Here is a 13,621-nt window from a genome sequence, read left to right as displayed (position 1 = left end):
TTAATTGATATTGGTCCGCTGACTCATCCTTACCATTATTGCAACATGCCAGTGTATGAGGCCGACACACGATGCCAGATTAAGTGGACGAATTGTCTGTTTCTCAGTGTATTGTATATTTTCGCCATTTCGTCAGTCCTTTGTAGTACTCAATTGTTCTGCACTCACTAATTTTGATAGCATATCTGTAGCAAGATTAGATATTTGCACCATATAATTAATTATTGAAGACGTTATTTTGGGAATTGTACTCCACATCTCAATTTCTAATCAATGGACGAATCGTCGTTTCAAGTTTCTTATGACAGATATTTCCCATCTTCCGCATCTTTCTTCACGATTCATTTTTCAGGTTTAGTTAGAAAAAAAGATATCTTTCTCAAGACTTCGGTTTGCACAAGACGAGGGCCTCATTGTTTTTAAATATTAGTTATAGTTATATTATATCATAATATATATTCATATTATTTTAATGTAAGTGTTCCGTGCTTTTTTGTGATTCGATAAAGGAGTGAATCGCTCCGAAAATTTGACAAACGTACTTCCTTGCCCCATTTATATTATGTATAAAAGTATATGTATATAACTGGTTATAGTGAGCTTATGCCGTCGTCCGGCGTCAATGTTTTACTTTAAACAACCTCTTCTGAATAACCAAAAGGCCCAGTATGGTGATATTTGGCCAGCAGAATGCTAGAATGAACGGCTTCCAAATTTGTTCAAATGAATGACCTTGAATTATTTTCAATGTCACAAGGATCAAATATGTTCAAAATCTTAAAACAACTTCTTCTGAATAACCAAAAGTCGCAGGATGGTGATATTTGGCCTGTAACATGATGGGATAACGGGCTACCGAGTTTGTTCAAATGAAATACCTTGAATAATATTCAAAGTCACGGAGGGTCAAATATGTTAAAAATCTTTTAACGACTTCTTCTGAATAACAATGAAGCCCAGAATGTTGATATTTTGCCAGTAGCATGCTTGGATGAAGGGCTATCAAGCTTTTTTCATTTGAATGGATTTGACCCACTTTTGAGGTCATATTTAGTAAAATATGTTTAATAATTTAAATGACCTAATTTCAATAAACAAAACGATAGGGTGGTAATGTTTTGCAAGTTGCATCCTGAAATGAAGGGCTATACAATTTGTTCAACATAATTACCTTGTTCGACTGCCAAGGTCACAGGGGTGAAATGTTTTTAAATCTTTTAACAAAGTCTTTTGAATGACCTTTGATAATAAATACTGATATTTTGACTTTAGCTTTATTTCAGATCACTTTTAAGGTTACAAGTGTGAGATGTATACCAGGTGGTCGATGCAGGCCCATTGGGCCTCTTGTTATAAACAAAGTTATATAATTACTTCAAATTCGCCTTCATATTTCTGTGTTAATTATTGTCCATGTATTACATTAACATATGACAAAGGTCAGCGCAAAGTTACACGAAATGTAAGTAATCTACAGTTATCCATTTCTTGTACTTAGAATTATCTATAGCAGCAATAGAAACCGTACGTATTATGACTATGCGGTCAGTAACCTTACAAACATACAAAGGCAATTTTCGTTCGCAATGCATCGACCAATCCCACGGTTTTATTGAGTTGGGTCAATTCCGTAGTGCTGTCAGGAGCAATACATTTTACCTCGGGAAAAGTTGTTTGTAGGAAACCAAATCGTTTGGCACCTCCTGGACAGGCTAGACAGATATATTCGCAATGACCGATATCATACAACACCTCTTTTTAAACAAGGACGGACACACGACAAATATACACAGAAAATACCAATTACTTCGTGTTTCCAAGCGTTATTTGTTATATGCTGAGCGACCCTATCGGGTGTAATCTTAAGTAGGATGCAGATTAAACAGCAGTCCGAACACGTTGTGACACTGTTAAGAGAATAGCGCATATCACATTTATTTGACAATGAGTGATAACAGTTTATACTCTGCTGGGTGTTCTAACCCCGAGGTTTGCCGTAACCTTGTCTCTTTTGAGTTCTACAACGTTCATGCAATACACAATTTACTTATTATCAAGAGCTATGGCGGGTGCTATGCCTATTTCCTCAAAGTTGTTATCCGCTAATGCGCGCGTGCCACCGTGTACTTTATGACGCATCTTCGGGTATTTTTTTTATACAGGTAGCCTTATCGGAATCCTGTGTCTAAGAATAGATTATTGTGAATCAAATAATCCCGCGGTTCTTAGTAGAAGAGGGAATAATTTGTCTCGTGCGGCACGAGCAGCAGAAGGATGTCACGTGTACTCGGGTATACGGGTGGTAGATGTTGTCAGCGTGGTCATTTCTAGTCGCCTACTCAGGACGTACGGTTCATTCTAAACTTAAGGATGTATAGGTTTTTCTTTTTTTTTCTTAGGGAGGTTCAGTAGCTCTGATATAAAAATAAAATGTACAGTAGACAGCGGTCCAACTGTCACCTCAGAGAAATCGGACTTGCAGGGAAATAATATTTGTCCCGCTTTAGGATACAGGTTTCCGGGGGATATCTCCGGTTTTTCCTGGGCGTGCAGGCTGATTTCGATGATCGAGGTATTTCTATCGTCGTTTCGCGCAGTCTACATTAGACTTCGGCGTAACAATTGTCACGTCAGATGACGGCGTCAACTATCGGTTATGTACGAGGGTTTATTTGTAAATATGTATTTCGATTGCATTTTGGTTTTTGTCATGGATTATGTGTAAATGTTGTGCATGTACATATACTGATTAAACGCCACCGCCGTACGTCCTTTCGGCGAGCTAGCGGCAAACTGGATATTTGCGTTGTGTTTTTATATGCCAGTCGCTCAGTTGAGCGAAACCATACATGCGTTGAACGATAAAGAATCAACAAAATGCTTATTTCGCGTTATTTTTATTAATTTCAAACCAACCATACGCTGTATGTCACACAAGATCGTACAATCATTACCAATAAGTTTTGAAAAGATTTAATTTTCTGTATTACTGCCTGCGAAATGCCGTTACCTTTTTTTCTTATAAACCACACACATCTTGATTTTGTTCACCTGCGCTTTTGAGTGGCAAAATTACATATAAATTTTCAATAGCATGTCTTGCACATGTATTGCACTCCTTAGTTTGTGCTGAAGTCTTCCTGTTCTTTAAACAAATGAGACTGTCTTCTCTAATGACCTTTTCCGCATTTTCTGTAATATATTTGCGATAATAACAGTTCTTTGCTCTGCCTTTTTTATTCTGACGCAAACAAATCCCACATATTTTGCATTTCGGCACCATGTGTTTATGTTTTAAACAATAAATAAAATTACTAGTGCCAATTGGAGGATAAAACAGTTCATAAATATCATATAAAATTATGTCTTATCTACGAAGCGTAGCTGTACTGTACACGTGTACAGGGATTTGATGACAGATTAAGCAATAGGTATGTTATATAAATATAAATAATATGTTCCATTGATTTGAAAAAATATTTTATAACTCAATTAAGGAAAAAGATCAAATGCCTAAATATTAAAAAATAAAAGTTAATTTGAACGTAGATTCTAACTTGTTCACTTGTTTTGGTTACAAGTTAACTGCGTTACCCGTTCGGCTACCTCTGACATAGACAAAGATAAAAATACAACCTATTTTAACCCAAGAAACACCTGTCGCAGTTTAAAGAAATTTGAACATCCCTGTTTTTCATTATTTTGAGCACTTTCCCAAAGGAGGACCACATTTTCGTCACAAGATTTGTATTTGCATATTACATCACGGAATCAAAATGTTCATCTAAAAGCTAGTCATCGGATGGAAAAAGTGTCGAAAGATTTTGTTAAGTCTGGGAGACCCCGTCACTTTCATGGATATTGTGAGTATGGTTATATTTGCAGTATTATATTAACAATACCGAATATCTCAACAGTTCGAAAATCCATATTCATTGAGTTATATATCTATTCCATGCATTTTCGCTACTAAAATCTATTTACTCATTATTATCATTTTCCGTTTTCATAAAAGCCGGCTTAGGGAAATAAGGGCAGTTATCCGCCATAGCTCTTTATTTGAACTCCTCTAATTTGTTTTAATTAGTTTAATTAGGAAATTTAACGCACCTACCCTTCTGTTTCAATAGTTGGTTAGACCAAGCATTACCGTAGATTCCTAGAAGGACGAAACAGCTGTAAGTTGCAATGTAATCCATTTTGGCAATCTGTATCTATTAAAAATTGTTATATTTGTTTTATCAAATAGTAGTAGCAGTAATTGTTGCAACGAAGTTGTTTACATGAACGATTGGGGGAAATGTCTGGGTTCGAACTCACAACACTGTGAGCTCCAGTCGAGAATAGGTTTTTACTACCAAACATTGTGTTGTTCATGTCCTTCAACCGGTCAAGTCAAACTCCTTCTACACGTCATAAACGCACACTGATGGCATATCCGCTATTTTCAGATACACAACTTCACAAGACGTCAGCTAGGACGATCCGTACACGGAACATGATATGTCCGTCAATTTTACACTGACAATGATTAGTAAGAAAGACGAGAACGATGTAGATTTCTGTCGTGTCCTTCCTCGTTTATTGATTCTGCGTTACAATAAAATGATAATAATGAGCTTGCTTTTAATGGACAGTGAGAGGATTTGGGATTTCTCGGGTTCCCGTAGACAAATGTAACTTACCCATATATCTTTCCATTTGTAGCAAATGAAAATTGCTCCAGTCAGGAGCACGGGGGTGTATGTTATCACCTCGACAATAACGTCCGGAATGGCGGTTATTTGATTAAGCTTAATTAAGGTTGTCTAAGGTTTTAATGTCGCACAGCTGTTGCGATTATACAATATGATATATCCAATTAAAATGACACGTGCTTTTTAATATGAAGATAGCCCTGTAAAGTATCTGAAAATAAACAGCTTTAAATTGCCTGAACGTGATGATTCATATATCGGTCATTAAAAATGAGAAGGAAATGTATTCAGTTATAAAAATGAACAAAACGTTCTATATATTAAATTAAAGAAATGACATATTCCACTTGTTCGCACCTTGTACACAAATACAAGAGCTACAATTTCCCTAGAGCAGCCTAGGTATTCTAAAACAACAGGGTACATGTATATGCAGCAAAAAGAATAATTCAGATAATATATTAGGATGTATATGCAAAAACATCAATGGTGATACGGACAACTTAAGAAACTGCCAAGGATATCAGCCTGTTAAAGCTCAGCTAGTGATATGATAGTGTGCTATTTCAACTACGTATATGAATACAAGGTGTTTAAGATGGACAACAGAAACAGCTAATGTAACAACATCCTTACAAATAAAACAATGTTCTAGGTAAGAAGATATTTTCCTCCATCAACAGTACTAGAGACAGCAAGAAAAAATTCATTTCAACGTTCACTTGCACGTCCGTAATTATACACTGTATATAGCTGTAATTATACACTGTATCTACCTGTGATTATACACTGTATCTACCTGCAACTATACACTGTATCTACCTGTGAATATACACTGTATCTACCGGTAATTATGCACTGTATCTACCTGTGATTATACACTGTATCTACCTATAATTATACACTGTATCTACCTGTAATTATACATTGAGTATAATTATAATTATACAATAGGCTTTTTGTGGCATTAACAATGAATGAAGTTGCGAATGATTCAGCAAACACTTCTTCATATTTTCAGGATATCAATGTTACTTCGGTAACTATAGCAAACGCAAGCAGGATCATAAGAACACACCGTGGTGTGTCATATAAGTGTAACAGGAGAGGAAAAAATGCACGGCCAGATCGGGGTTCTAACCCGGGACCTTACGAACTCTAGACAGACGCTCTACCAATTGAGCTATCTGATCGCCGACGGTCGACCCATTCCAGTTCCGCTACATTCCTCCCTCCTTTTTCTTTGTCTTCACCCTCGAAGACACAACTATTTACAATCCAGGTTCGGGTATCCCCATACGCCACATTCTTGAAACAAGGGTTGGTCACAGGCACCACTGTAACAGGAGAGGGAAAATGCACAGCCAGACCGTGGTTCGAACTAGGGACCACTTGAGCTACCTGGTCGCCGACGATCGACCCAATCAAGTTCCGCTACATAAGTAACGATTACTTTTAAAGGGTGGGCATGTGATCCCTTCGTACCATCTGAAGTGAAGACAGAATTATCATCCATCTTACAGGTGAGTCTAATTTAATTCTTAAATTCTGTCTTCACTTCAAATGGGACCCCATGAGAGGTTAAAAGACAGTGTTCACCAAAACAAAAACCATAACCACTCAGTCATCACAATATGAAAGTGTATTAAATGAACTTGGCAACAAACTACAGCATTACACATTATATAGTAATTATATAATACTTATATAAGGCGTATAACCATGTCCTATCCTACATAAAAAAAACTATAAAGTCAATGCATCTAGTACAATAAATATATCAATAAGTGTTATGAAGACATTTAGCCATGTCCATAATGTAAGTCCAGCTCACCACACACAAATCCAGAAACCAGGCCATCCAAATCAGTATAAAAGTTCAAATATATTGTGAAAAGTATATATACATATGTATCCAAACTCTAGACTTCAGTTTAGCTGATATTGAGTACTGCTACCAACAGGCTTATCGTAAAATTTGCAAATGTTGAGTCACTACACCAGCCTGCAGTATTGAGAACTGTTTGAATAGGGACATGTGCTCTAAGGGCTGCTGATGTTGATGCCGCGCTAGTGCTGTGCGGGGTAAATATTGTCATATCAATCCCTGCCTTGAGCATAATATCTGGAAATGTTTGATTTTGAGTCTGGCAAGTGCGGCTTATGAAAACTTATAACAAGCTTGCCCGTTTTCTCAGAATTGTCCCTCAACAACTCTGTTCTGCGTATGTATTCTTTTAATGTTTGTATAACACACAGGCTAGTTTCATTGAATATTTCCAGGATTATTTCAATTTGGTGAAATCCAGGTCTTATTGTTTTAAGAATGTCTCCAAATCGAAGTTTCACCTGTTTGTCCATTAGTGTCACATTCTGGATGTTTAATGCATGTAAGCTCTGAGCAAGTTGTCCTGTGAAAAGTGCTAATAATTCAAGTAATAACAGTTGTATATGTTAGCATTTTTAGGTCACCTGAGCTTTAGCTCAAGTGACCTATTGCTATCCGTTTTCGTCCGTCGTCGTCCGTCGCCCGTTAACATTTTACATTTCAAACTTAAAGTTCTGCTGGGCCGATTGAACTGAAAGTTAGTAGGAATGATCAGCTCATGGTCCTGACAAAGTGTTGTTATTTTTCGGGTCAATCAGAAATACAATTTGGCTGCCATGGCCGCTATTTTGCTACTAAGTTCTAATAGGCCGATCTCACTTAAAATTGGTCTAGGAATGATCAGCTCATGGTCCTGACAAAGTTAAGTTAACATTATACTATTTTTTACTCAAATTGGTACATATTTCAACAACAAAAATAAATACTGTAGACTCAGGTGACCGTTAAGGCCCATGGGCCTCTTGTTAATGTTATCACATCCATGCTGCGAACATATTCAAAAACAACTTCAGGGTCCCAAGTTACATTGTACCTCGGTAGAGCTGGCCGTAATTGAAACACTCCTTTTAGAAACCTTTTGATATACACATTATTGCCACAGGGTTGTCCAAAAGCGAAAGCAAAAGGATCTGGCTTCAATGATACATATTTTTCAGTTTGATTATTCGATCTAGAAGCAAACAGATCAACATGTGGCATCCCTAAAAGTCCTTTGAGTTTGGTAAACAGCTGTGGATTATGTTTCCATTCTGTATTTTCATGCTTTGTTCTACTTTCAGCATCAGCTTCTATATTGTACCAACCTGGGATGTGTGCTGCAGGCAGCCAGTTATTCTTAATCTTGGACCAAGCCCACATTTCTTTAACCAAACCGTTACATTTTATAGTTTTACCACCCATGTGTGACACATAAGCTATGGACGTGGTATTATCCATATTCAGTTTAATGTGTACATTTGCTGAATTCTTACAAAATGCCAGTATTGTAAACTATGCTGCTTTCAATTCTAAATAATTAATATGTTCTTGAACCTCAGTGAAAGACCAATTTCCACCTGCTTTTTGACAATTGCATGTACCTGTTTTGCACAATCTGTTCTGATGTATTACACCTCCCCATCCCACTTTTGAGGCATCAGAGGTTAGAATTATATCTGGTGAACCATGACAGATGTTACTAAATGCAGTTTCAACATTTATAATCCACCATTGTAAATCTTGTATGCTTTCAGTGGATAGGTACATATGACTATCAAAGTTGCCCTTTGCATGTTTTTATTTTATCATATTCCAGGGATCTGTAATGGGATTGTCTATATTGAACCCCCGGAAAACTTGAAACCATTAGCTGTATGCAACGAGCGACTTCCTGTATTGTGGGAAAAGCTGTGGCTATTAATATCTTACATTCCTGTTTAAGTTTTCTAGCTTTTTTTTGTCAGGGAAACAGTCATGTTTGTTGATTTTATAATAAAGCTTAAGTATTCAATCATTTAACTTGGCTCAAACACTGTTTTTTCTGGGTGAACAACAAATCCTGGGTTTTTTCTGACAATAAAACTGTGACATTAGTGCGACATTCCTGCAATGTGTCGCCCAAAAGCAATTAAATCATCAATGCATGATGTGTTCAGCAATCAGGTTTTCTGAGAGTAGAGAACAATGGCTTGGTAATTTTAGTAAACACCTAGGCAGTGCTTGAAATTGATACAACTCCCCATAAATTCGAAACGTAGGTACATTTCAGACACATGTACTGAGTAGTAAGCATCTTTCCAATCTATGGAAGCCATGAAACAATCCTTTGTCATTTAGTCGATTGCTGTTTTGGGTGTGCCCACTTTGAACTGTCGATAAATTAAAGAGGTTTTAGGTTCAAAATTGATCTGACACCTCCATCTTGTTTTAGTGCGGATGAATATGTTTGATATGAATTCGCCTGAAGTATGTTGATCCTGTTTAATCACTACTTTTTGCAACAATTTAATAATTTCATTGTTGATAGATTCTTTTTCGTGTGCTTCAAATTTATACTGAACAGGGTTTAAATGTTTTCCCTTAGAAGTTGGATTGTCAAAGAATTCAAGTTTGACACCTTTGATAGTATCTAATATGACAAAGTCTGATGTTAATGTCCTCCAAAAAGTAAGATGTTTACCCAAACTACCTGCTTGGTAATTCTGAACATATCAGCGTAATTTTGTTTGAATGTCTGACAAAAACAATTCCCAATCATGACTTTCGGCAAAGAAATTTTGTTAGGCCTACTCACCTCATCATAAACCGACTGGGTCTGTACAGGGGTTTATTTCTACTCCTGTCCCTTTTTGTAGTTTTTTGTCAATGGTTTCTTGCCAGACATCTGTTGCTGGGACTGTTTGTACTCATGATTGTTACCGTCATGATGATACCCCCTATTTCCACCATGCTGGTAGGGTAGGGCACGGAACTTCCCTCTGTTGGAAAACTTTGATTGTCCCTTCCTAAAACAAGTATGGTCCGCACCCGAGCTCACCCGAGCTCACCCGAACTCACCCGAGCTCACCCGAAGAGCCACTCGGTTAGTGTCACTTATGTCTCTCATAGCCTTTGATATGTCATCGCCAAACAGTTGTGTTGTGAATAGGTTGTACTTTGAACAAAGCGAGCCAAACTGAGTGTTTGAATCAGGCCGAATTAGTTCTCGGTGGCGCAGGCTGATCTCCTGTGACGCACTTCCCATTAGGGTAAAACACTCAATTGACAACTTCAAAAGTTCGTCGGCTTTTGGTCTAACATCAATGCTTTTGTCTTTTTTCACGTCAGTCAATAAATTAATTAACCTTGCTAACGGAATACTAACTTTCGCGATACGTGTTTGTGCCTTCTGAACACGAATATTCCGACTTTTTGTGTCTGTTTTTAGTTTCCTCAATATCTCGGGATTTACCCGAGGCGCCTAGTTCTTGTCACCATATCTGTGAGCAGATTGTCCAGTGTTCAATTGCCATTTTCGGGCCTGTACTTTCCTCATAGCTTAAATCTTGCACGAGCGCCCTCATACATTCGGGCAGCTCATAGTCGTCGCCCGTTTCCACAGTTTTGGTCGGTTGAGCGGGCACAACATTAATTGACCTCGTCCGTTTCGTCATCTGACGATTTAAGGAAGTCGTCTATTTTAGCACAAACATCCATTGATTCGTCTTCGCTAGAATAGCAGTCCATGTCGTCCTGTCGGGGTCCGTACTCGAATGTCCTGCAGCATTTGTAGCTGTGCATCCATGATGGATGTAAAATTTAACATCATTTCTTGCATTCCTGCAGTATTAGTGTTCATAGAACCCGCATCATGTACACTGCTTGTGCTGGCAACGGGCTGTGACTGGGTCAGCGCGGACCCCGGGGTGTTTTTCTCCAGCTCCATCAATTTTGGTTGCTAGTCCTGTCCACCATTTTGGGAGGGAACGCTTTTAGTAGACTGTTTGTCAGCCACTGTCGTTTTGGACGATGATTTTGTGTCCATGGACTTGCCCTTTGACACGTTTCTGGGCTCCATCTTGTAAAGAATTTGCCCTACGAAGTCAAACTCCGCAACGATTTTGGAAATTTTACTTTTTCCAAGATGGCGGCCATAAACTCGCGCCAAATGGACAGTGGTCAACACTGACCCCACAGGGTACAGCGCCAAAAAACATGAGTTAAAACCTCAATATAACTTAAAACCTATAACAAACAGAGCAAGGTCCCTCCTGAGTGATATTAATGTGTGCACGTTGTATAAATCTGAAAACATAAGGCCAGGTAAAATTGTTAACGTCTGTTCTGGTAATGAAACACGCTATGACTGGTGATATGCGCACGCATTTCATTGGGTCCCGGAGTACCTATCTGAAGTGAACACATAATTAAGTTTACGAATAAAGGTTCATCACAACAAAAGGAGACTAATATCGAGTGTTGCGGAAGGTTAGGCGTCCTCTGTTGTATCGACAACATCCACATATAAAACTAGGAGCATTCTCAAAAACGTCGATAATCTTATCGCACAAGGAAACAGAATATATAAAACTTCTCCAAAGTCTTTATCAACTCAGTTGCACCTCCCGAAACCTGTCTTGTTTTCCCTACAATTTTCGACATTTGTGACAATTCGTGAGTATAGAATGAACTGCGACGTGTACACACTTAAAGAGGACACAGAGATGTTGCTATCATGAAAGGAAAGTTCACGATCGGACGTATTTTATAGTGTTCCAACAATGATTAACATTTTATTTGATACCGTTTCTTTGTCATTAATATATATGTATACTCAATCGATTTTTACCATGATATATAGGATATATATAACCAATTCGTTTATTTTTAGCTCACCTGGTCCGAAGGACCATGGTGAGCTTATGCCATACCGCAGTGTCCGTCGTCCGTTCGTCCGTCAACTTTTCCTTTAAAACGCTACTTGTCCTGAACGGCCAAGTAGATTTTGACTAAATTTGGTCTGGAGCATCCTTAGGCCAAGGGGACTCAATTTGTATAAACGGTGGATGTGTGTCCCCTGGGGGCAGAGGGTTGGGCCCAATAGGGGAAATAGAGGTAAAACATTTAAAATCCTTCTTCTACCGTAGGGATTAAGGGATTTTATCCTCATTAAGTCTAAAGCATCCTTGGTCCAAGGGGACTGTTTGTATAAACGGTGATGATTGTGCCCCCCCCCCCCTCTCTTGGGGCAGAGGGGTGTGGCCGAATAGGGGAAATAGAGGTAAAACCTTCAAAACCCTTCTCCTATCGTTGGGATTAAGGGATGTTATCCTAATTTAGTTTGGAGAATCCTAGGGCCAAGGGGACTCAATTTGGTATAAACGGTGGGTGTGGCGCCCCTTGGGGCAGAGGGGTGGGCCGAATAGGGGAAATAGAGTTAAAACCTTTGAAATCCTTCTTCTACTATAGGGATTAAGGGATTTCATTCAAATGTGGTCTGGAGCATCCTTGGGCAAAAGGGACTCAATTTTATATAGTGAGTGGGGTCCTCTAGGAGCTGAGTAGCTGGGCCCAATAGGGGAAACATATTTGGAAGGCAGATCAATTTTGTATAAATGTTTGGTTTGAACCCCCTTGGACCCGAGGGGCGCGGTCCAATAGGGGAAACAAAGCAAATTCTTCAAAATCCTTCTTCTTCTGTATGAATGACAGAATTTTGATTAAATTTGGAATGAAGCACTCTTGGGTGAAAGGGAACCAATTTTGTATAAACGGTGGTTCTGAACGATGGTATCAACGATTGGTGTGACCCCCTGGGGACAGAAGGGCGAGGCCCAATAGGGGAAACATAGCAAATTCTTCGAAATCCTCCTTTTATTTTAGAAATGACAAGATTTTGTTCTATTGGATATAAATATAACCCCTGACTAACCATGTAATACATGTACACTTCCAGTGACACCATGCTATTCTAACTTCAATTTTGCTAACTTTTCCAGGTGAGCGAGACAGGCCCTCTGAACCTCTTGTTTATGTTAATTGCATATTATACCTTTTCATGCTTTTCCCCCTCGGCGACTGAAATTTTGTTAAAAATACAAAAACCAAACAACTAAAAATCGAAATCCTCACGTTTATTATAAAGCTTTGTAGCTGCATATTGTATGTACTCTCCCTTATTACATGTAGTCATGTTGTTAGCAAAGTTCAATGTGAACGACTGATGCATTATGCCTCTGTTCAATGTAAACGACTGATGCATTATGCCTCTGTCACACTTGACCGGATTGAGCCTCCGAACGTGAAACGGATGACTTATTTGTATATCCGGTGATGTTCGTCAATATTCGTTTTAAGTCAGTTTTATGTTCGGAACATTCGTTTCATGTCAGGTGATGTGCGGTGCGTCCGCCTGCATCCGTTAGAAAGTTTTGTGCATGCACAAAAATTGAAACGGACAGTGACGAACAATAACATTCGTTGGTTGTCCTGTGCATGTCCGTTTTGTCCTGTTTATCTCCTGTCATTGTTCGCAATTCCTTCGTTTATATGCTGTAGGTGTACGGCGGGGATACGTTGTCCAGTCCGTAGATGGAACTTGAACGCATACGCCACGCATTAACCGGACCTTAAACGAACACCTAACGGACAAACACAGGATGCCTGCAGGATTAACACCGAACACGACGAATAGACAAACGAATTGAAAAACGGATAAAACGTACAGAACTGATGAATACAGAATACCTACAGAATACCTGCAGGATAACTACAGGGGGAGGAACTGACTACCGGCAGAACCTGATCATCCCAGGGCATATATAAAGGTTCTTGGAAGCTTCCAAATCAGATTCACAGACAGTTTTCCAGCATCACCATGGATTGTCAGGCTAGAGTTTCCCTGCAGTTTAGGGCCGCCTTACTGCAGGCAGAAATGCATATGAACAATGTTCAGATGGACCTTCAGCAGTATCTTTCCCACAAGAGAAGAAGGCGCCGCAGGGGTCAGCGAAGACGATATTGGTCGAGGTCATGGCTGAGCCCGGAGAGACGAAGGCAGTTCGGTCTGTATGACCAA

The sequence above is a fragment of the Mizuhopecten yessoensis genome, unplaced genomic scaffold (genome assembly GCF_002113885.1).
Source record: "Mizuhopecten yessoensis strain PY_sf001 unplaced genomic scaffold, ASM211388v2 scaffold716127, whole genome shotgun sequence".
Lineage (NCBI taxonomy): Eukaryota > Metazoa > Mollusca > Bivalvia > Pectinida > Pectinidae > Mizuhopecten > Mizuhopecten yessoensis.
This window is presented reverse-complemented; position numbering follows the sequence as displayed.